The following is a 24,194-nucleotide window of genomic DNA, read 5'->3' as shown; positions in this document are numbered from 1 at the left end:
GGGGGCCCAAAAATGGTGCCAACAAAACCCAGAGGTATTTTTCAAAGCATCTACTTAACAACTGGAATTCATAATATTTTGGATAATCTCTCAGTTCTTATTTCTTTATCCTCTTCTGCTAATTTCAACACATCTAACTATTTATTAAATGCCTCCATGTGTTTAGAGAATTCCATTCCCCTTTTCTCTCCTTACGATCACTATTCAATTTCCATAACAGACCGTAACTTCACGAAAAGAAAAAAAAAACACATAAGCATCATACAGCTCTTCTTTCTCCACTGGTTTTTTTTATTGCTGTTGGTAGCAAATGAAATCTAAGTTGTATCAGTTTCATTCTTACACTTCAAATTTAACGTTGTTGTTCCCTTTCAAATAATGTTTTTATCACAAATATGTCATCAAGTAAAAGTCTCACCTTAAAAAATACTAATTTAGCAAAGATCAAATATACAGTAATCAGGAAAGTAGTAGAGGGGTTAAAGTTTCAAAGGGTAGATATATGTGTGTGTGTGTGTGTGTGTGTGTGTGTGTGTGTGTATGTTCTCCCTGTGCCTGTGCTCCTTCTCACCTTGTGCCTGCATGAAGCCAAGGCAAGTGTAATGGGGCACTGGTCAATGAACCCAGTCCTTATGAGAATGTACTTAGCTAATATGATTGCCAAGTAGGCTTTGGAGCAAGCACTGATATTTTGTAACTGGTCCCAGTTTGTTATGCATATGGAGAAGAGGAACCTCTTTGATTGGCTGCTTCCCCAGGACCCCTGAGTTCATTCAAAAGGCATTAGTTGCCGAGAGCCTGTTCCTTCTCTTTGAGGGATTTCTACCTTGAGAGTGATCAGGTGAGAGAAGAGAAGAGAAGAGAAGAAAGGAATAAGCCTTAGGCCTTCACCATCCAAGGCTGACATGTACCCTGTGAATAAGGTTAAATGCTCTTTGCCTCTGCATTTGTACTGTTTTAAGTGAAAGAGATTTGATGCTATGACCTTCTGAGCTTCATAAGGTCAACAGGGCGAGCCACCAGGTGGCCCAGGAGTGTAGTCACTATTGGAGTTTGCAACCATCTGGTCCAGCTCTGAGGTTCCAGGAGTGAGAAGCAACCTTCAGAAGCCAACCCAATGGTAGCTGAGATAAGAAGTGATGCTACAGGGGGTAGCTAGGTGGCGCAGTGGATAGAGCACCGGCCCTGGATTCAGGAGGACCTGAGTTCAAATCCGGCCTCAGACACCTAACACTTACTATCTGTGTGACCCTGGGCAAGTCACTTAACCCCAATTGCCTCACAAAAAAAAAGATGAAGAAGAAGAAGAAGAAGGAGAAGAAGAAGAAGAAGAAGAAGAAGAAGAAGAAGAAGAAGAAGAAGAAGAAGAAGAAGAAGTGATGCTACAATTTGGGTGCTAACATGATGAAACAAAAGTTATTTAGAAACTGCATTAAGTGTGAGCCTACTACCAGGGACCAAGGTGATATAGTATATCACCTGAAGTCTTAAGATGGGGTAATGTTAGTATTTTGTTTTTCCTATATCTTCAACGTATATAAGCCTTGGTATAAGCCAATTGATGTTAATTGGTTATATGGAACTGAAGGAGTACTCACTGGTAGTTAAGAGTGGGAGTGAATCCTATCAAAATGGAGGCTCAGGCTAATAGCATTAGAGAAAGATACCCACAATTCATAGGAGACATTCCCTAGGAATTCCCTAGAATCTTGAGGGGGAGATGTAGCCACCCTTGGTCTGGAAAAGTAAGGCCAGAAAATCATACATTACATATTAAAAAAAGAAATAATACTTAACCTAAGAAGTAATATGGAGTAGTGGTTAGGGATCAGGACTCTCAGCCACAAAAATCTGAATTCAAGTCCTGTCTCTGACATGTTTTGGCTATGTGATCCTGGGTCATCCACACAAAGGGTTACTTTAATAGGTTAACTCTGAGTGTCCAGGCAGCTCTTTAAAAGTTAAGTTGAAAAGGTGTAGATCTGCATTGACAAAGAGAGTTCTTCACGAGGCACTCCTTCAAACCAATGAAATCAGATCCAGTTAAAAAACAAACGACCTGCACTATAAAGTACCATATTAAAAAAAGATACTTAATACCTAAATAAGCATATATTAAACATTTGCCATGCACCAGGCACTGTGCTAAGTGCTGGGATACAACAAAAGACAAAAACAAAAAACAAACAAAAGAAATACAGTCTCTTTTCCAAGGGAGTATAGAATAGTGGTTACAACACTACATTGAAAGAGAAAAAGATTCAAAATTTTCAATTTAAAAATATCATTATATGTCCATTTCTGGACATGGTAAATGTGTGGATTGTTTGGGGTTTTTTGTTTGTTTGTTTGTTTTGCTTAACTGTGCTTATTTGTTATGTGTGGTTTTTCTTTTCAGAGGGGGTGGAAAGGGAAGGGGAGAACACACCATAATTTTGCCCATTAAAAAAGAACAAAAAAGAAAGAAAAGAAAGAGCATCATTGAAACATTTTTTAAACATGCAAAAGAAAATAAAAGGAAGTTGAGAGGGAAACTCAGATAAGCAGGTCAGCTTTGAAAGTAACATGTTGAATTTATTAGATCTTTTTTTTAAAAAAAGCAAACTTTCATAAAATACAAATTCCTAATTTTCACAAAAATCCTTTTTTTTTTTTTTGGTTCCACTTTACATATGAAGATATTCCTTCTTTTGGTATTTTTTAAATTCAGAATTAAATCAGTACGGGGAGGGGGGTGGCAGGGGAGAGGATTTAATTACTGCATAAAATATCCTTGGGAAGAGTTCAAAAACAGTAAAATTGCCACACAGCATAGTGCATCTTATAGCTGTGGCTCCTCAGAGCCATCAGATTCTTCTCTTACCTTTACTTAGATAATGGGTCTCTGATTTTCACAGAAATGCTAAATCCAATCTTTCTTACCTAAGGTGTTCTTTTCTACTATATTTCAAAGATACTATGTAAAGAAGGAAAAAAAAAAACACTTCCAACTTTGTCCATCTATTTTGTTTTGTCTAGTTCTTTGTAGATACTTATGGCTTCAGCTATATTTTTACAAAATAGTAACTATTTCCTCAGGGAGCCAAATTATTAATCTGCTAACCTTTCAGGGACAAAAGGAAAGTACTCTACTTATTATCTGAAATTTAACTTTTAGACAAGGTGGCTTTTATCCACTTTCTCCACAAACCTGATAATCAAAAGATACTGCTACAAGATTTGAAATTACCCACAGTTTTGATTATAAAACCCAGAACAAGGAATAGTGCCAAAACTGCTTCTCCCAGGTCCCATTCAAGTCACCCTCCCAGCTCTAATCACCCTTCTCTCCTAGAAGCCTGAACACTTTTTAAGACAAATAAACTGCTTACTCCAACCTAATTCCCTTAGCTGAATGCAGTTATGTTAGATCTCATTCTGAATGACCACTCATCAAAATTTACTACCCAGTCCGAGCTCACCCTGCCTCTGGAAGTTGACATCCCCCTCTTAAACCTTGAAGATGAATGTATACTCACTGTGGGTAAATGTGTCATCTAAACTTTGGATCCTTAAACACTATGCTAAATCAGCATAGGCAGAAAGAGTCCCCATATTCATCTCTGAGGAGGAACAGCTCCAGTGTAAGCAGGAAAGCCAGCTCAGCATGTTTACCAAGCCTGGGCTATAGAAAAAGCAGCCTAACAAAAAGCTGAAAAGCTGGGGGCTGAGAAAAAAAACACAACCCATTTAAAAGCTGGGTATGGGAAAAAGAGGGTAAATACAGTGAAATAAGGGACACAAAAGAAGGAAGTAGGGAAAGTCAATCAAGATAAGGAAAATAAAAATACATGGCATTTGGAATGAAGGATAAGAAGAGAAAGAATTGAAAAGGGGAAGTGGCAAAAAAGATGATAAAATATTAGATTTTTATGGATTATTAAATACCTTTAATTATTAGTATTCTATCCTATCAAAACACTCAAAAACACACTTTGTACTCTATTTCCTTCCTTTCTGTCATTAATTTGTTATCTCTTGGTTGACAAGGTTAAAAAAAAAAGTTAAATGTATGGGTTATTATGATGGAGAGTTGTTTATACAGTATTGTGTTTCTATTTCGTCTAATACTTATTGCCTTTGTGACCCTGGGTATTTAACTTTTCTGGGCTTCAGGTTCCTCATCTGTGAAACTGATGATCACTCAACTTCTTTCTAGCTCTAACAGTCTAATACCCTAAGTGGCCAAAATACAATTTGAACCTGGGCCTTCTAACACCACGTCCAATGCTCTTTCGGATTCACCAAATATGTTTTGTAGATATTAGCAATTCTTTGTACCCAAGTGCTCTGCAGGAATTAACCAGGGGGCTAGTAGGAAAATCCTATCTTCCTCATGCTTTTTGATAAAAATAATTTTTCAGAAACAGAGTTATGAAACACCTCCCAAGTCCTTATTGTATTTAGACTTCTCAAATGGAGGGGGGAAATGCTCTATTCAACAGGGACACCATAAAAGTACTTCAAAGATAATGACCAAGGTCAATAGGTTGATGAAATAACATAGTTAGGGACAGAGAAAAGTCCCATTTCTGATTGCTTTCACAACTTGCATCACATTTCTTAAACTAAAGGACATTGCCCATGTATATTTTGGAAAAAGAGTAAAATAAAACTGATGTCAACAGCATTCCACCAAGGGTGGAGACAGGCAAACCTTATGTTTCTCAAAAATGTGTTCCCAAGAAATCCACCCCTCATCAAAACCAAAACATCCTGTTTCTATAAACAGCAAGTAGTGAATAATCTGCCCCAGATTCTCCAAGGACCAGGCTTAATTTCATAAACACTGAGAGGGCACAACCTTTGTTCCATTATTAAGGTACACATTGGTTGGTAATACATCTCTCCATTTCCAGGGCTACTCAGACAATGAAGTTTTAGCTCACTACCACCATTCCAAGCTCATGTAGGTTTTACCAAGCTCAAGCGTTCATCACCAGATAGACCTATGCTGTCTAATAATAACCAAAGTAAGAGGAATAAGACTCACTGTACCAATCATTCCATAGCAAATATAAGCAACACCCTACAATTCTACTTTTAAAATTCCAATTACATCTTATGTCAGAATTACTGGTGTCTTGGCCTCCAAAGAATAAAATACAGTGAAATGGAAATGACAAATATACTCTAAATTGATAATCCTCAAAAGAGCCAAGCTGAGCTTTATGTTTGAAATTCCAAACATTCACAACACATAATATCACAGTATGGAAGCATACTATTGCAAAAATTAATCTCTGAATTATTTGACTCACCAAAGAATAACAGATCATAGAATGATAAACTTGCAAAGCACCTTGGGCATTCATTATCTATCCTAGTTCCCTAATTTTTTAAATGGAAAAACTAGGCACCAGAGAAACAGAAGTGCTTTCCCAAGGTATTACAATAAGTTTATAGCAAAATTAAGAATATAATACATGTCTCCAGACTGGAAGTCCAGGATTCATTCCATGACACCATACAATAAAAGAATCCCTATTAACAAAAAGCAATATAATTCCACACATGCACATGTGCACACACACATATATGTATGTATATATACACATATGTAACAAAAATATATAATTTCTCTTAAAGCTTAATTGCTAGAAGTAGAAATAACACAAGTGGCATAAAATTTTAGAAAGTGATAAAATTATCTCAACTATCAAAAGGTAAAAAATTAACAACTATGAGAGAAATTATTGAAAACAAAATAGAAGAGTAAAATCTCATAAATGTAAGGCATTTTGCATAACAAAAAGCAACATACTCAAAATAAGAAGAAACAAGTTGGGGGAAAATATTTTTACTACAAAAATCTATTTACTTCAGTAAAAATTTTGGTTAAAAACCTGATATCCAGCATCCACTAGGAATAGATAACACATTCCAAGAGTAAAACCTACTTCTCAAAGGAACAATATTAAATATATAAAAGGTAATTCTCAAGGAAGTAAATACAAATTATTAATGATCCCCTTAAAATTCAAACTCTGATAGAGAAATGCACATTTGAATAATATTATGCCCATCAAATTGACAAGTATAATTTAAAACAAATAAAATTTAACGTTGGCAGGCCTATAAGGAAATAATCAGGCATTACACTATTGGCAGAGTTCTGGACTGAACTGATCTCTTTGGAGAGAAATTCAACAATGTACAATAATAATTTTTAAATGAGCATAACATTTAACCCCATGATGCCACTAGTAGGCTTATAGTCTAAGAAGAAAAACAAAACAAAACAAAAAACCCTACTTCTCTGCACAAGAATACTTAGAGCAGTAGCTTTAATGCAATGGTGAAAACTCAGACACAAGTTCTGTGTCCAATAATGTATTAATGAATATATATCGTTGTAAGGTGAGGCAAAGGTTGTGCTAAGGATGGAGGTTTGGCCTTGGAGAAGGTAAGAACTGGGAGATCTGCATTTCATATTCTGCCAGTGGCATATAATACTAGCTGTGAGATCATGGGCAGGTCACAGTCTCCAGGCACCACAGGCAACCCTATAGATCTACTAGATTTCTGATAAGAATCTGTGGCAGTACTCCACAATGATAACATCAAAAATTCTGACCAAAAAATGTTATAGGACATTATTGTGATATCAAAATGGCAGTTACACAGAACACAAAGAACAATGAAAAGATTTATAGGAAAGTAGGCAAAGTGAAGAAAGTAGAATCACAACATACACAGTGACTACAAATATATATATTTTTTAAATAGCAATGAGTCCCATAAGATAAAAGATAGGTGAAAGAGGCACAGAAAAATAAACTATTATTGCTATTGTTTTCCTAAAGCTATAAATGCATGCTATATTTACACACACACATACATAATAAATTAAGCTCCTTGAGGGCAGGGACTGTCTTTTGCCTCTTTTTGTATCCCCAGCACTTAGCGCTGTGCCCAGCACATAGTAGACACTTAATAAATGATAACTGAATTGAACATATATGTGTGTATATACACAGACACACATAATTTCCTTTTACTGAAATATAAGTTTACTGCTATTATAAAAGCATAAAACTACACTAGGATTTGGGGGCCATCCTGAATAATTTGGAGTTTAGGGTTTTAGTTAATAATTTACTATTCATTTTGCTTATTTATTGAGATTACATTTAAAATTTCTATGAGTGTGCATGCAAATGTGAGAAGCCTGAGAATGTTTTCCAAGAATTCAGATTTCCTCTTCATGATTTTTCTTTACTTCTGCTTCCAGGTATGGCAAGCTAATGTTCCTTGGTTCTCAACAAGAAGCTCCCGCCTTTGAGTTCCCACCTTTCTAGCCCATAGAGTTCTGTTGCATGATGAGACAGAGGTCTCACAAAACAAGGCCCAAAGCAATGGTCCTCCCCTCAGCCAGGCAAGACTAGTCTTTAAGTTATACTCTCCCCTCCTGTTTGGCTACTACTGCTAATAAACCAAAATGGAGGAGCTTCAGATTTCTCCCAGCACATTCAGGTTGTCTTCCTGAAAAGGAACTTTCTTCCCAGAGGTCTTGCCAATGGTGTCTACAAGGCAACAAATGCAAACTACCAGTCAAAATACAACCAGTCAATAAATATTTATTAAGTATCTACTGTGTGTTAGGTACTGGGCTAAGTGTTGCATTTAATTTATTTAAACTTTTCTATTATCCTCCAAGACAATTTGGGAAAGTCTTTCAAAAAGCATTATAATAGTTATGTTTCCAGTGTGCAAACACTGATCAATTCAATTTCATTAAGTCAAGGATGTTCGGAAGAACCATTTCTTATTACTCAAAAGAAGAGATCTTGGAATTCTGACTTGAAACACATTTAACCCTGTCAAAAAATAAGTATCGGGGAAGCTAGGTGGTGCAGTGTATAGAGCCCTGGCCCCGGAGTCAGGAGGACCTGAGTTCAAATCCGGCCTCAGACACTTGACACTTACTAGCTGTGTGACCCTGGGCAAGTCACTTAACCCCAATTGCCTCACCAAAAAAAAAAGTATCACCAATTCATAACCTAGTCCCTGTCCAGAATGATCACATACAGAAAGAAATGTTCATACTTCTCAAGGAACTGACATTCCCAAAAGATATGTCTTATTGTAATTGGTGGGGTTTTGTTTCCTTTTCTCATTCCTCCTTCAATCACCAAAATATTCAAGGATAGAAAGAAGGAACTTGAAAGGAAAAGGGAAATGTGAGAAAACTTACTTTAAGACTATAGAGTATTTGATATTGGCTATCAAACCATAAGGCTGATCAAAATGAGAGACATAGATTTTTAAATCTATGACTGTATGATTAGTAGTTTTCAGCATTCATTCAGAGACAACCATGTACAGTTTGTAGAGTAAAACTAAACTTAATTAAAAACTAGGACAATGGGAAGACAGAATGTCATATTAGTGGAGAGAATGTCATAAAATAACCCTCTGGCTGCAAACTCAAACCAAATGTTCATGCCAAATTAGTTCTAATGCTTTATATCCATATCTCACTTTACCAGGAAGCTTACACTACATGGTATAGTCATTTTCTACATCTATCTTTCAAAGAAGAATGACTTCAAAAGTACCCCACAAGTTAACCTAAATCCTTCTCCAAAGCTAACCCTATGCCACCTGTGATGTTCTTAGGACCTAACTCTTTACAGTTAGATGATTTAAATTTCCAAGGGAAGGGCAACATAGATGATCCTGAAACTTTTCATTAAAACACTTTGACTAATAGTTAGATGAGGAGCCAAATGATTTTTCTATTCCAAAAGTTTATCAGAAAGAAAATGGTAGGCTTCAATACAAATGCTTATCAGACTATTTGCAAAATAAGCTAAGATCAAGGTAGAGGTAGAAGTCAGAAGAGATACTGTTCTAGTGTTTGTACTATGCTCTTATTGATCACATAGTTCCTAATGAGATTTCACGGAACCCACTCTCTTTCCTTCCTCTCTTCACAAAAAAAAAAAAAAAGGTTTTGTTTCATTGTGTTTTTTTTTAAAAAAACCAACACCACGACAAAACGCTAATCTTTTCAATGATCACAAACTAACTTTATTTGAAAAGCCAGATTTCTACAAAGGAAAATCCATTAGATGAATTTAATCCATCTAATAATTGTACTTAAAGCCACAAAACTTGAATAAGCTGAACACCTTCCATTTGGAAGGAATTCCTATTTAATACTGACAAATTAGGAAAACCACCACATTTCTTGATTACTCACCTATGAAGCTTTAATCTATCACCTGTGAATCAAAATCATTTAAAAAGTTCACATTCCATCCATTTCTAACAATAATCAGGGAATGCTTTAGACATATGATGCCTATTCTCACTGAAATACTGAGTGAATTGATGCTGAATTTTTAAAGCAGCTTCTTTATTAGGTTTTGTTTAAAACTGGAGATAAGGACAAATTCTTAAAATCTGTTTAGTGGCTAGGCCTTAAGAATATCACTGCAAAAAATACAACTCTTCCCTGCCCCCCAACTTCAGCACAACACAAAAGCCTTTATGGTAAAGGAAAACATATCTCAAAATTAGTTTCTCTCCAAACATGGGGTGCTGAAGCCTGGAATTTAACAGTTAAAAAAGTAATAAAAGGAAAGTACTAAATCCCTGTTCCAGCATGCTCTCACAGAGAATATGTCCCAGTCCCCTTTCCTGGCATGTAAGCTTTAGAAAACTAGCCAAGCTCTGTTCATCAAACTCCCACAATTTTAGCATCTGACCACATAACTCAAATGTTTCCAATGTCATGCCAGGGAGGCAGTTCCTTCCCTAGCTCAGAAGACCACTCAACAGCCCTGAAGCTAGAGCTGAAGACTCCAGGAGCTGGTTTTAGTCCTTGGGCCCACAGCCAAAAATAACTCCATTCTCTTTAAGAAGTTCAAAGTACCAACATAATTATTTGGGGGATAGGGAATAGGTCAGGAGGAGAGTTGATGGTAAAGGAGGGGATGTAGATGAGCCAGGAGTTTGGGGAGAAAAGGAGACATTACCTCCTGCTGAAACACTGGTCCTTGTGAGTTCAGAAGCTCATTTAGATAATATCTTATTGTTATGCTGTCCAGACTAGACAAAGAACCTTTTACTATCTGTGCATTACTGAGCTCAGCCTTCATATTTTTCCTCTGAATTTTAATGAAATGTTCCAGCTGCTATTAATGTGTCATCTCTTTGTCTCTGAGAAGCTCTAATAGCAAAAATGTTTACATAAGGTGGTACCCGTGCCCTGAAACAGTCATGGAAACTAAACCAGTCCCTGTACTTGAAGCCTCTGAGAATTAGAAGAGCAGCATCATGTCATAAAGACTTTTACTATGAGGCTCTAACAAAGCATACATCCTTTCTGCTTTTCTAAATTAAACACACATGGCTAGAGGGTGCTTTTGATTTGAAAACCAACAACAGCCAGGAAATTTGAAGTTAAGGCTTCCTCTCTGCACCTAATGTATCCAAAGATGCGGAGGGATCGACAGGGATTGTACATGTGCATTTCGGTTTTTAAGAGTTCAAATAAAGACTGCATGCTTTTCTTCTCATTTCCAACTTGTCAGAAACTCAACATCCCAAAGCCAGTCTTTGAGAAGATAGACCAGCCCATAGGCAACTCATAGTACCAAGTGGCACCAGAGGCAATTTGTTAATACATGCCTCGTTATTTTTTTCTCTCTCTCCTTTTCTTCTTTCTACTAATAGCTAACATTTATATATAAATTTAAGATTTGGGGCAGCTAGGTGGCGCAGTGGATAAAGCACTGACCTTGGATTCAGGAGGACCTGAGTTCAAATCCAGCCTCAGACACTTGACTCTTAACTAGCTGTGTGACCCTGGGCAAGTCACTTAACCCTCATTGCCCTACAAAAACAAAACAAAACAAAAAATAAATTTAAGATTTAAAAACATGTTTACTTAATTGATCTTTACAACAACCCTGGGAGACAGGTACTATTATCATCTGCATTTTATAGGTGACAAAACTGAGCAATGCAGAGATTAAGGAACTTGTCCAGGATCACATAGCTAATGAAGCATGTGAAGAAAGATTTGAACTCATCTTCCTGATTCGAATACCTCTATCTACTAACCAGTTCCCTTTCTCTTTCCTTTCTCTTTTTTCTCCTATGTGTCTATCTTTCTTTTGGTGTCTCTCTTGGTGCCATAAACATTTCATGGCCCCATTGCTGGCACAAGGGTTGCTGGCCTTGCAACAGACTGTTGATATTTTACAACAGAAAAAGACAATAACTTCTCTCGGTCTTTCTTCTAGACATTTGGCTGTTGCACTCCTCCTAATAGTTCATTTCCACAAAACTTCAGACTAAGGCCCCGTAGCCACTTTTTTATATTCTGAATTCCAGGTGGAATGAAACAATTGCCAAGTTCAGTTTGGTGGTGCATCCCTTTTTCTATGGACAAATTTGTTTTGGCTTAAGGGGGAGAGGGAAGGATGTCTTTATTGCATTCCCTAATGTGTGACCTGGCCAGACCAGAAGTAGTAGGAAGATTATGGGAGGAGGTCAAAAAAGCATTGTCTCTCTTCTTCACCTTGGGAGTTTTGCTTGAGCAAGACATACTTATAGATTCACTTCCCTCTTCTTTCTTTGGGGACTTATGAGGGAGGCAGACAGCTGGGGGTGGGGTAGGGAGGGTGAGACACTAAGGCAGCAGCTTGGCCAGGCCAGGCCAGGCCTCATTCCTCTCCTGTACAATCATGCTCTGGGGCCACCCTTTTCCTGCTGGTGCCATTGGAGACTTCCCATCATACTACTGTTCACCCTCTTCTATTTTCTTCTTGTGCAGTCACTCACAAGATTCACAATAAAATGTATAGGTTAAGTGAACTCCAGAATAAAACTCCAAGAGAAGACTTGGCCTCTAGAGTTGAGATTTAGTTAAGAGAGACAGCCTAGTGCAATCATTTCATGTGTTTGGCTACATGTGTGAACCTGGAATATTAGTATTAGATATATTCTTAATATATAGAACTATTTTTACAAGCCTTGCATGTGTGTATTGAGCTAGAAGTTTACATAATCTATGTGCTTAATAATACTAATAATAGCAAATATTTATATAGCACTTGCAGGTTTGTATTATGCTTTACATATGTTAATTAACTTATACTTTGAAGTCTTCCATAAAACTCATTAAATACTAATCATTCAAAGATAGGGTTCAAAATATGGTACAAGGGCCAATGGATTGGCAGTCAAAGGATATTGATTTAAATCCTGACTTTATAGTTCATTACCTGTATGGCTTCAGCAAGACACTTCAAATCCTTGTTCTATTTCCTCATCAGTAAAATTGAAGGGGCTGGACTCCACAGCATCTCCTATCTCTTATTCCCTCGAGAGGCTATGAATTCCATGTGTTTCATGTAATTCACAATAATTTATTAGAGAAATAAGGATCCCCAAAGTGTTAAGTAGAAAAGATTGGCTAATAGAACACCCATTAGTCTAGTATAGTACCTATATACCAATATTGTCCATCCTACGTTGCTATCCTCTAGAAATCCTGTCCTAAATTTATATAGAATGTACTAATACAATCTGGACCTCTGGACACCAGCTGCCTCTAGTCCTCTCTTCTCATTTCTAAGTCTAAATAAACTTCCCCACCAGAGCATACATTTGACTGGACAGAAGGGTACTGCCCTGATGGCATAAAGGTCCTTGTGATCTTCACATATGTTCAACATCATCTTCCAAAAGGAACTGATGACTTCTGAAACTCCCCATACTATAACACAGTCAACAGAATCTCAAACTTTTTTTTTTACACTACTTGAATATTGAAAGAAACACTTAGCAACTTTCAAAGGTAATATACCTCCGATCACTTCTTCCCCTTTCTTTGGCCATCATTTCAGGCTTGCCCAGGAATGTTTATGTAACTTTGCTATAACATCACCATATAACTTACAACTTCCTGCATGAAATATATCCAAATTTGATGCTCTGAAAAATACTTTTAAAGATTTTTCTATCTTACTGAGGGAGGGACATTTATGAAAAGAAGACTAAAATGCTTAATGTACCTGTGGACAAAGAAATAAAAACCAAACACAAAATTAAGGGCATTAATATAATGTCCATTCTGTCACTGAGACAAGACACCACAAAAGTCTTTCAATGCTTCTTGGATCCACATAAAACCAGTATTATTTAAATCTCAAAGCTCTGGCAATCAAAAACTGTAATTTTCCACATGAGGCATTACCCCCATTTGGAAATATGCAAATGCAACAGGGTCCAAAAGCTACCACCTGATAACTGGTCTTCCCCAGGCTGAGGATTTACAGCTTTGAGTATTGAGTATTCTAATTCCATTCTGGGTCTTAAATTGAGGAACTGATTTGAGATTACTTCCAGTGATAACAGAACCATAAGAAGTTCAAAAGAAACAGTTAAGGGGGAAAGGAGGGAGCTTCACAGACATCACTAGGAGAGTGAGAAAACAGATGAATATCACTAATACATTGAAGAAATGCTATATATGGTTTGGGAACTCCAGGGCAAAAAACTCCAAAAAAAAGGGACAATAACTTAACAATAATTACAAATAAAATACCAGAAAGAGAACGGATTGTCCACAAGGACTCCATAACTGAATTGAAGGTCGACTGAATGAAATAAAAGACATTAAGAGCCAAATTAGAACTTTTGTGGGAAAACATTTTGTGGTAAAATATGAAAGTTTTTAACAGTCGGTTAGGATAACTGAAAGACGCCAGTTTTTCAAGGACCACCCTTTTGGGGAGGAGATGAACAGTCCGCCTGCTGCGCATGTCAGACTGCCTGCCGGGTTTTTGACTTCCGGGGTGGAGAGAACGGGAGTAGGCCTTTTTGCCTGCTTGGCGGGACTCCTGACGGGGCGGCACAGACGGTCTCTCTCTCTCTCTCTCTCTCTAAAGGTGACCTTTTCGGTTTGGTGAGTTTTTATAAGGAATATAGACTAAGCCTAGACTTAAAACGATTTGTATTGTATTTCTATTTTCCTATCCTTCTAATCAACATCACCTTGTGACTACCATACAATAAAGGCTCTATCTAGAAAACCAGAAGCTTCTTCCATTTACTAGTCTGGGAGATAAATTAGGGAAAAGTTAAGTAGGGGAGATTTATGATCTAATATCCAATTTTATTCTCACAATTTAAAGAAATAAACAGCATAGAATCATATATATGTGTAGGTATATATATATGTGTGTGTGTGTGTATACATAGATACATATGTTTATGTACATATATACATATAAAGAGACAGAGAGGGGCATATGGCATATATAGTGTCAAAAATAACTGGCCTAGAAGACACAATGAGGAGATAATGTTAGAATTACTAGGCTCCCCCATAAACATGATTAAAAAAACCTCATCCTGGATACCATATTCCAAGAAAGCATAGAAGAAAATTCCCAGAACAACTGGAACTAGAGGACAAACTGAAATAGAATCACCAGTTCTCCTCCTGAAACTCCAAATTTAACATACCAGAAATTGTCTTAGCTTCCATGTGGATCAAAGAAAAAACATTGCAAGCAGCCAGAAGAGAGAGATCATGTATCAAGGAACCCTGGTGGAATGCAATCTGTCCTCCAGTCAGACACTGAAGTGATTTTTCTAAAGTATAGATCTGATGTCACCTCCACACTCAATAAAATCCAGTGGCTCCAGGATCAAATAGAAAACGCTCTGTTTGGTATTCAAACTGCTTCATAACATAGCCCTCTCCTACTTCTTCAGTCTCCCCAACACATATGATAATCCAGTCACACTGACCTCCTAGCTGCCTTATGAACAAGATACTCCATTTCTCAGCTTTGGTGTCCTCCATGCCTGGAATACTCTTCCTCCTCTACTCTGACCAGAGTGTTTTCCTTTAAGTCCCAACTAAAACCCTAACTTCAAAAGGAAACCATCTCCAATTTTTAATCCCTGCACCTTCCTCCCTTTTAATTATATGCTATTTATCCTCTAAATAGCTTGCTTCATACATATCTGTTCCCATGTTGTCTCCTTAATTAAACTGTAAGCTCATTGAGGGTAATGACTTGTCTTCTGCCTTTTTTTGGGGGGGGGTATTTCCAGGGCTAGCACAGTGCCTGGCACATAGAAGGCTCTTAACAAATGTTGACTGAATAATTAACTGAATCATATATTATGAAAAAAAAGAATACTATATGCCAAAAGACTAAAGGAAAGGGGCTATATTAAAGAATAGCTTACAGCAAAACAATGCTACAGCAATTAAAAACAGACCTTTATTAGAACTGATAAGTTCTCTAAGCATTTCTATTCAGAGAAACAGCTAGGTAGGATTTTAGAAATGTAAAAACAAGAGACTGGAGAAACCTAAAAGGCTATATAATGGAATTGAGTTGTGCATGTGTTTAGAAAACATCTAATAAGGTTTATTGAAGATGCCCTTAATAAGGGTTGCTTTTCTTCAAGAATGACCAATGGGTAAGGGGAATAGAATTAACTACAGCATTTAACTTCACACTCCTGACAGCAGAATGTGAGATCAGATTTGTCCAAAAAAAAAAAATGGGTACCAAGTTAAGAAGAAGCTACCCAGCTGGTTAAAATAACTAGCAGTTAGAGAAGCCCTGAACATGTTAAATAGAGCTCTCAAACTTTATTCTACTAAAATCCTGAAAATATGATTGGCTGATGGGTTTTTGGATGAAGCTGAATCCTTTTTTATTGTATTATTTTATTTTTCCAATTACATGTAAAAATTACATTTTGAGTTCCAAATTTTTCTCCCACCCTCCCTTCCCTTCCCCTCCCAAAGCCAGAAAGCAATATGATATAAGTTATATATTACAATCGTGTTCGACATATTTCCCCATTAGTCATATTGTGAGAGAAAAATCAGAACAAAAGGAAAAAACTAATAAGGAATAAACAACAACAACAACAACAAAGCAACAAACGAAAATAGTATGCTTCAATCTGCATTCAGACTCCATAGTTCTTTTTCTGCATGTGGAGATCATTTTCCATCATGAGTCAGAGCTGAATCTTAAGAAGCATAAAAATGGTTACGAGAATTTATCAATACTTCACCAGAAGTGGACCTTTAAAGACAATGGTTTGATCAAGAAAAGAATTTCATTTAGAGGAAATATTAAAGACCAAATGAGCTGTTTAAGCACACTTTGGGAAGGACCTACCAATCTGGAAAATATTATTTAGAAGAAAATTTAACAAGCAACTTCTAAAGAAATACAACATGATATTTTGCCTCCAAAGCTCTACTGAAAAACATGCTCAAATAACTTAAATGTAAGTTAAAAGTGTATTAAATGAGTTTTATAATAACTCATTTTAGACAACTTTAAAGATTTGCTATTTTAATCTATTATAAAAGTACATTTTAAATTGAGAATTATACTATTATCCCTACAGCTATCATTGAAATTCTATGTCATTCTCCATTAAATACTTCTAAGGTCACAAGACTTCAGACTATTTTTCATTCACTTCTGTCTACTAACACCATATAATTTGGGCCTATTAGGTTAAAATACACAAAGAATTCTCATTCTGCAAATTGCTCCATCTCTATAAGTAAAACATCATTTTGGTCAAAATCAGTTCTTGGTGATTTAGGAACAGGGTAGAAAAGCTTACATTTAGGATCTAAATTTATTTAACTGTTTTAAAGATGTTTTAACTCTTTCTGGAGTTATTAAACTTTTCAGAAAAACCTCTATTCACTTTATACCACACATTGTTACAAAGTAAGAAGGTACCAACCTTTCAGTGCCATTAGATAGAAAATGAGAAATAGTCTAAATGATGATTTAAAGTAAAATATACTTTTCTGAATAAAGGACCTCCCTCCCACCCCCTTTGGTCATACAAAAGTGAGGATTTATTTGTAGAATTTCTCATCAATCTGTGAGACCTTGTATATAACAATAATGCAGATTACAACTGCTGTTACTGTAGAACTTAGTGCCACTTCATTTTTCTAAAGCATTCATTGCAAAAATTTTAAAGTCACTTCACTTAGTAATTCTAAAAAATTGTTCTCCCATGTTGATCTTAGTGCCAAGCCCATAAAAATTCAATTTTAGGTTAGCCACTGCATAAAAGGGATTATTATTATAAAAATATACTACCATGCTCATTTCCCTACTTCTCAAACTGAAGTGCTATAAAAGGAATGAACAAACAAGTTTGACAGCAAATTCTTTGCACAGAACAATTGTCTAATAAGTTTTGAAACGTGTTTCTTCATAACAACACCGTTGAGTATGAGGTATAAGTATAATTATTACTAATTTAACAGATGTAGAAATAGAGGCAAACAAACTTGCTCAAGGTCAAATAGATAGTAAATGACTAAGTCAGAATTCAAACTTAAGTCTCTGGCTTCCAAGTCCATTGGTCTTTCCATTAGACAACACTATCTCTCAGTTTTTATATATCCTGGGGGTGGGAAATGATGAAGCACCTAATCCATGAACCCCAACCAACACAGAAATCTGTCAGCAACCCTGCCTTCTGCTCCATCTCCACCCTGAAATATAAATCACAGCAACAACACAAGGGAAAGAGATCCAAGGCAAAACTTATCACTTGAGCCTACATTCTCTATTCTAACACACGCTAACACAACTAGTAAATGTCTGAGGCTAGATTTGAACTCAGGCATTCCTGACACCAGGCCCTGTGCTCTATTCACTGTGCCACCTAGCTACCCCTTAATCTAGTACTATTCTGACCTATACGTGTATTTTCTATTTTGTGCATTAACTGTCAAATGTTTATTTAGTTCAGATAGTTTTCCTAGTCAGGATCCCTACAACTTATTGCTACCTCTTCTTCATTCAGTTGTCTAGGTATTTACAAGATTATTGTTAAATAATCACTTAATAAAACTTATCATGCTATATAAATCTAAAACTATTATATTAAAAAATACAATTTCTGTGTAAAAAAAACCTTGTGAGGGACAGAAAGAAACAAGACACATAATTTACAATCCTGGAAAGGTGAAAAATGTACCCAAGTTATTATTTTTTAAAAATTCAATGTAATGTGAAAATGCAGTAAATATAAATATCATGTTAGTTCAGAACAAACCAAGGTCAGTACTGGTTAGGGTCCAAGGGAAGGGAGACTCAGGGAACATTGCAGATTGATCCAAAAGCCTGGTAGAAGGGGCAGCTAGGTGGCACAGTGGATAAAGCACTGGCCTTGGATTCAGGAGGACCTGAGTTCAAATTTGTCCTCAGACACTTGACACTTACTAGTTGTGTGACCCTGTGCAAGTCACTTGCCCCACCAAGGAAAAGAAAAAAGCCTGGTGGAAGCCAGAGAGGCCAAAGACAAGAAAGGCTATGGAGATTAGCAGGTTGCTTAGCCATGCATCCTCTTTTTCGGTATAATTAAAGCAAGTGTTTGAGAGAAAAAGAAAACTGTAATGTGTCAAAAGAAAAAAACATGTAAAGAACGATTATTCATACATGGTAAATTTTACTGAGTAATTCTGTACCCAACACAGTGTTAAATCCTATATGAAGAGGTCCCCTTCCTTCATAGAAATCTGGGACCTTGGGGGAGAAAAATTCCTATACTGGCCTTTGAAAATGTAATTGCCTAAAGGTAATAAAACATTATTATGCTATAAGAAATAGTGAATTAAAAATTCAGAGGAGCAAAGGAAAACATGAATTGATGCAAAGTGAAGTAGATGAAACCAGGAAAATAATTTGTGAATGAAACCACACTATAAACAAAAAAGGAAACTAAATAACATAATTATAATGAACAGGTTGGCCAGGAAGAAGAGATGAGGAAATATACCCTCTCTCGACCTGTTCATGGCTGAGGAGGAGAACTAACATGGACACAAAACAATACATTTATTGTCAGATTTGATTGTTGTGTTGGTTAGTTTTGCTGAATTGTATTTGTTAAAAGGGGTGGCTCTTAAAGTATATGATAGATACAAAACTAAAAGTGATATAAAAACTAAAAATGGTATCAACAAAAATTAAATTTAAAAATAAAATAAAACATTAATGCAAGAAAAATGCAAAAACCCAATGGAATGAAATGTAGGGTATATCTAATGATTAAAGAAAAATAGATAACTCAAACTATTGGGGACAGGGAAGGCTACCAACATTTCAGGGTTATTATCTTTACCCCTAAAATATCTTCTGAAAGCTGTATCAAAAAATCAAGTGGGTACAGATTAAATTCTATTGCAATAAATGCCATCTAATTTGAGAAACATGTATACAAATAAAATTCAGGCCTAATAATCAAAAAAGAAAATTCAATTACCTGAGGTTTTTGCAAACATTCATGAAAAAGACCTACAGTGGTTTCAACTAATCCAGGCCCATGCTGTGGAGGATATAGATCATTAGCAATTACAATTTCCAAGAGAAAATCATTATTATGTATAACACACAGATGAAGCTCCTGTCCTCATCTTCCTTTCTGCCCCAGTTATACCTACATAATTCCAACAACATAGGGAGAAATTTTATGTTTAAGTAACCACAGACATTCTCCAGGACCCTAATGATACTTAATTCCCATTCCTAGGGCATTACAAATATGCATCCAAGCACACCACTGCAGTGACTGGCATGAAAAATACTGAGCCAACAGTTGCATATTTTCAGCAATCCTATGTTACTCAGGGTCAAAGCATGTCATCAAGTCATTAACTGTGGAATGATTCGGGAATTTAAGATGGAACATAAAGTAGATGCAAATGGAATATTGTGTCCAGTTCAAGGAGCTTTTTGAGTATCATGTATAGTTTTATTCTTTTTTTCTCCATTTATTTCACTATTGATTAGCCAAGTGAACTTGTTATTCTAGCATCCAGGAATGCACATGTAAATATTTGATATAAAACATGGTTCAAAAAAATCTAACCAAAAGTTAGCCCTAAGCAGAAATACTATGATGAATGCTGCCAAAAAACATGTTTCTGGCTGGATTTATTCAAACAGACAAAAAAAAGATTAAGAAAAAATAATAAATATCTTGCACTAACTTATTCCAAACATCCATACTGGTAGACGTCTCACAACTGGTCTTAAGTTACTTGTGTGCACTCTTTAGAAGCTTTTAAATCATTAACATTTATTTACCTTCCTTTTTAAAACTCAGGAACATGCATAAAACAGTTTATAAAGTCTGAAGAGAAGGGGAAAAGTTGAAATGGAAATGTTAGAAAAACAGGAAGAGGTCAAAAGAATCCAAATCTCAGAACTGGAAGGGCTCAGAGGCAATCCAGTCCTACCTGTTCCCTAACCATAAATCCCCTCTGTCATCTCCCCAACTAGGAGTCACTCACCCTGCCTAAATATCTCCAGTAAGAGGGGAATTCACTACCTTCTGAATTGGTCCATCGCAAGTCTGGCCAGCTCTGATTGTTAGGAAGTATTTCCTTACATTAAATCTACATCTTTCCAACTTTTCCCCACTACTCCTAGTTCTTTGCTCTGGGACTAAGCAGAACTTGTGTAATCTCTCTTCTACAGGATAGTCAATTACAGCTATGATGCCCTGTCTTCTCTAAATTAAACATCTCTAGTCCTATCAGCCAATCCTCTAGTGGCCTAGTTTCCAGTTCTCTTACTATCTTGGTCACTGTCTTCTGGATGCACTCCAGCTTGTAGATGTCCTTGTTAAGATGTGATGCCCAGAACTAAATATTCTAGATGTGGTCTGAGCTGGGGAGAATACACAAAAATATCATTTTTCTCATTATGGACACTACCTCTTGATTCAGTCTACAATAGTGTTTTTCCCCCCACTAATAATGACTTGATAGAATAGACAATAAGGAATCACATTAGGTTCCTAACAAAGGAGTAATAATAAGATACTCTATGAAGTCAGGCAGCAGTTTGTAGGATTTGATTACATGAGTTAATGATTCCAATATTTGCAGAATAGGATAAGAATAGGTACCGGATCTGTGATTTCACTAGTCTAAGGAACTCCCCAATGAAGAAACCCTTTATCAACACATATTGGTACATTCTTCACAATTTATCGAACAGAAAGCTAGCTGGAAAACTAAGAGATTAAGTGATTTGCCCAAGATTGCACAGCCAATATGTCTCAGAGGTAGGACTTAAACACTGGCCTTCCTGTTGGCAAGGTCTGCTTTCAATCCATTACACCAATGGTTTCAAACTCAAATAGAAATAGAAACTAGACCATACATAAGGATCTCTAAGAGAAAGATGCAGGCTGCTTAATGACTTAGAACACTATAGATTAACCTTATCTATGTTCTATTCTATTTCTATTTATTTTGTTAAATGTTTTCCAATTATATTTTAATCTGGTTTGGGCTATACTCCGGGATCACTAGCCACATGAAGAATGTTTGATACCTCAGCACATACCTGACTACCTGTTATATTTTCAGGATATCATGCAGGAAATTCTGAGCTCTACTTATCTCAGCCATAATAAACAGGTAACCCAAACAAGTACTGATTTTTTTCTCCTCAGCAAAGGATAGTGGCATTATGTTATTGCGTAGATTAATGGAAAGAGGGCACACAAATATTCAAGGTCTATACTGTTATCTTTAGTTTGGTTCAAAATTGCTTTTCTTTTTGTTTTTGTTTTTTGCGGGGCAATGAAGGTTAAGTGACTTTCCCAGAGTCACACAGCTAGTAAATGTCAAATGTCTGAGGCCAGATTTGAACTCAGGTCCTCCTGAATCCAGAATTGGTACTTTATCCACTGTGCCACCTAGCTGACCCCAAAATTTCTTTTTATATCAGTAAAATTGAGGATGTCACTATCTTTATCACAATGAAAAGAAAAATGACATTTCAGTAATGATTTAAAAAAAAACCTACTTTTAGCCTTTCAGTTCATTCATCTATTTTGATATCAACAAAATATATATATTAAAAAAAACTTTTCTCCCATGATATAAGTATCAGACTTGAAGCAGCTGTGGCACTCATAACACCATATTAATCTTTGTTTTAAAAGAGTAGGTATTATTTTGTCTACTAAAATTATTACCTATGTTGGCTAAAGAATTTCATTAAGTGAGTGTGCAAACAAGAGTCTGAAAAGGTCCAGCACAGAAACCAGAAGAGAACCAGTAATCATGGGCCATAAAGTACCTGGAAGCAGGAACCTAGTTTTTGCCAGGTAGCCCTTGAGTACATACAATTCTCTGCTTCCATAGGTAAATACTTATTAAGCACTCAAATGTTTTAATGTCCCATCAAAAAAAAGAGAAATGGCTATTCATAGATTATGAAAAACTGTCATTATTAAAAACCAAAGAACCCAACCATATGTCTGCCCAAATGAAGTTATGTGGTATTTCAGAGTCCGATTTTAAAGCAATTAAGACTCCTGAAGCATAGGCAGACTTAGACTTTTGTTTAATAGGGAAAAATGAGACCTATATGAAAATTACCAAAATGTTTTATACAGACTGAGGAATAACTTACTACTTGAGTCTGAAGAAAGGCAGTTCAATTATAAAAAAACAACAACATTTACTCGAGTTATGTTTTCTTTATCAGATACTCATCTTTATAAGAGGTAACCAACCCTTAAAGACTACTCACACGCACATTACTGCAGGAAGACCCACGGTATATATTTCATTCTAAAATCCCAAGTCTTAATTATCATCCTTATTCCAAGGACAGAGCCCTAGCATTCCATTCCCCTCCTTAATAAGATACAATGACAAATGGTTAAAAGAAGCAAGTATTCACAGCTGTGTACTGAATATTATGAAACAGATTTAGCATATGCACATCAGCTTCCACAGAGTTGTGTTATGTGCTAAAGTTCTTTTTAAAAAAATTATTGTAAAGTAATATAGAAAAATACAAGTAAACATTAATAGTAAGTGGCTAGATGAAGCATATCCTTAGAAGCCTATTATAAAAAGTATATATAATCACTGAGATGACTGGCAAAGCTAAAACTTTTTTTTTTAATCCAGACTTTCCACAACGACCAAAAAATCCTAGTCTTTTGGAATGTAAGCAAAGATGATCAACCGTTACTCCTCCTAGGGAAGAAGGTGAAAAAAAGGTGAATCTCAGGGCATTTTCACTGCTCTCCCCTATGCCTGGAATTCTCTCTCTTCATGTCCACCCCCAACCCCCACCCCAGCTTCCCCGATTTCCTTCAAATCCCAACTAAAATTCCACCTTCTTCAGGAAGCCATACCAGATTCCTCTTAATTCTAGTGCCTCTCCTCAGTTAATTATTTCTATTTATCCTCTCTGGCTTATTTATATGAATTTATTTGCACATCTTCTCCTCCCACCCCCCAACCCCATTTGATTGGGAGCTCCTCCTCAGAAGGGATTGTCTTTTGCCCTTTGTAACGCCTGCATTTAGCCCAGTGCTTAGTACATAGTAGGCACTTAATAAATGTTCACTGACTGATTATACGTTGGAATCTCTTTCTCTACACCATTCACTTATTAGCCATAAAGATTGTAATACTCAAGTGTTCCTCTGCCCTGATCCTTTGCAAATTTGGAAAAGGATTAATTTACTGAAGGATATGGGGTTTTTATTTTACAAAAATGTATTTTAATACTTCAATTGGTTCTGTGATTTCACTCATATTATTTAATTAGTTCAGATCTCAATCCAGCCATACCTCTTCATCCCATCTTATCCATGTCCTCCCACAAATACTCCACAGTTTATCCATTCAGGGTCCTGGGGTCCTTCCTTCTCCTCTAGTTCTCTTTTTTTTTCTTTTTCTGCAGGGCAATGAGAGTTAAGTGACTTGCCCAGGGTCACACAGCTAGTAAGTGTCAAGTGTCTGAGGCCAGATTTGAACTCAGGTCCTCCTGAATCCTGGGCCAGTGCTTTATCCACTGTGCCACATAGCTGTCCCCTCCTCTAGTTCTCTTAATAGCAATGAAGCATGTAGGCTGTTCAGCGTGTATCTTTTACTCTCATTAAATGACTCTTCCACCTCTTTTTTCTATTCATATATTTCTCTGAGGACATGCACTGTGTCACTTCCTTCACAAGCTTCCTTCTTGGTAATATACAGCATCCTTCCCACACATACCATTGGCCTCTCCACTGTTTTGTGTGACCCACAATTTTAATTCTTAAGAGACTGATACTCCGTGATTCACAGGATT

At 36.3% G+C, this 24,194-nt stretch overlaps 1 protein-coding gene across 1 annotated transcript in view; it reads right to left on the bottom strand.

The window, feature by feature from the left end:
• Window positions 1–24,194, bottom strand: part of LRCH1 (leucine rich repeats and calponin homology domain containing 1) — a 239,061-nt gene that overhangs the window by 199,698 nt on the left and 15,169 nt on the right. The gene's annotated exons all lie outside the window — the stretch shown is intronic.

Source organism: Dromiciops gliroides, chromosome 3, assembly GCF_019393635.1.
Source record: "Dromiciops gliroides isolate mDroGli1 chromosome 3, mDroGli1.pri, whole genome shotgun sequence".
NCBI classification, from domain to species: domain Eukaryota; kingdom Metazoa; phylum Chordata; class Mammalia; order Microbiotheria; family Microbiotheriidae; genus Dromiciops; species Dromiciops gliroides.
This window is presented reverse-complemented; position numbering and strand designations above follow the sequence as displayed.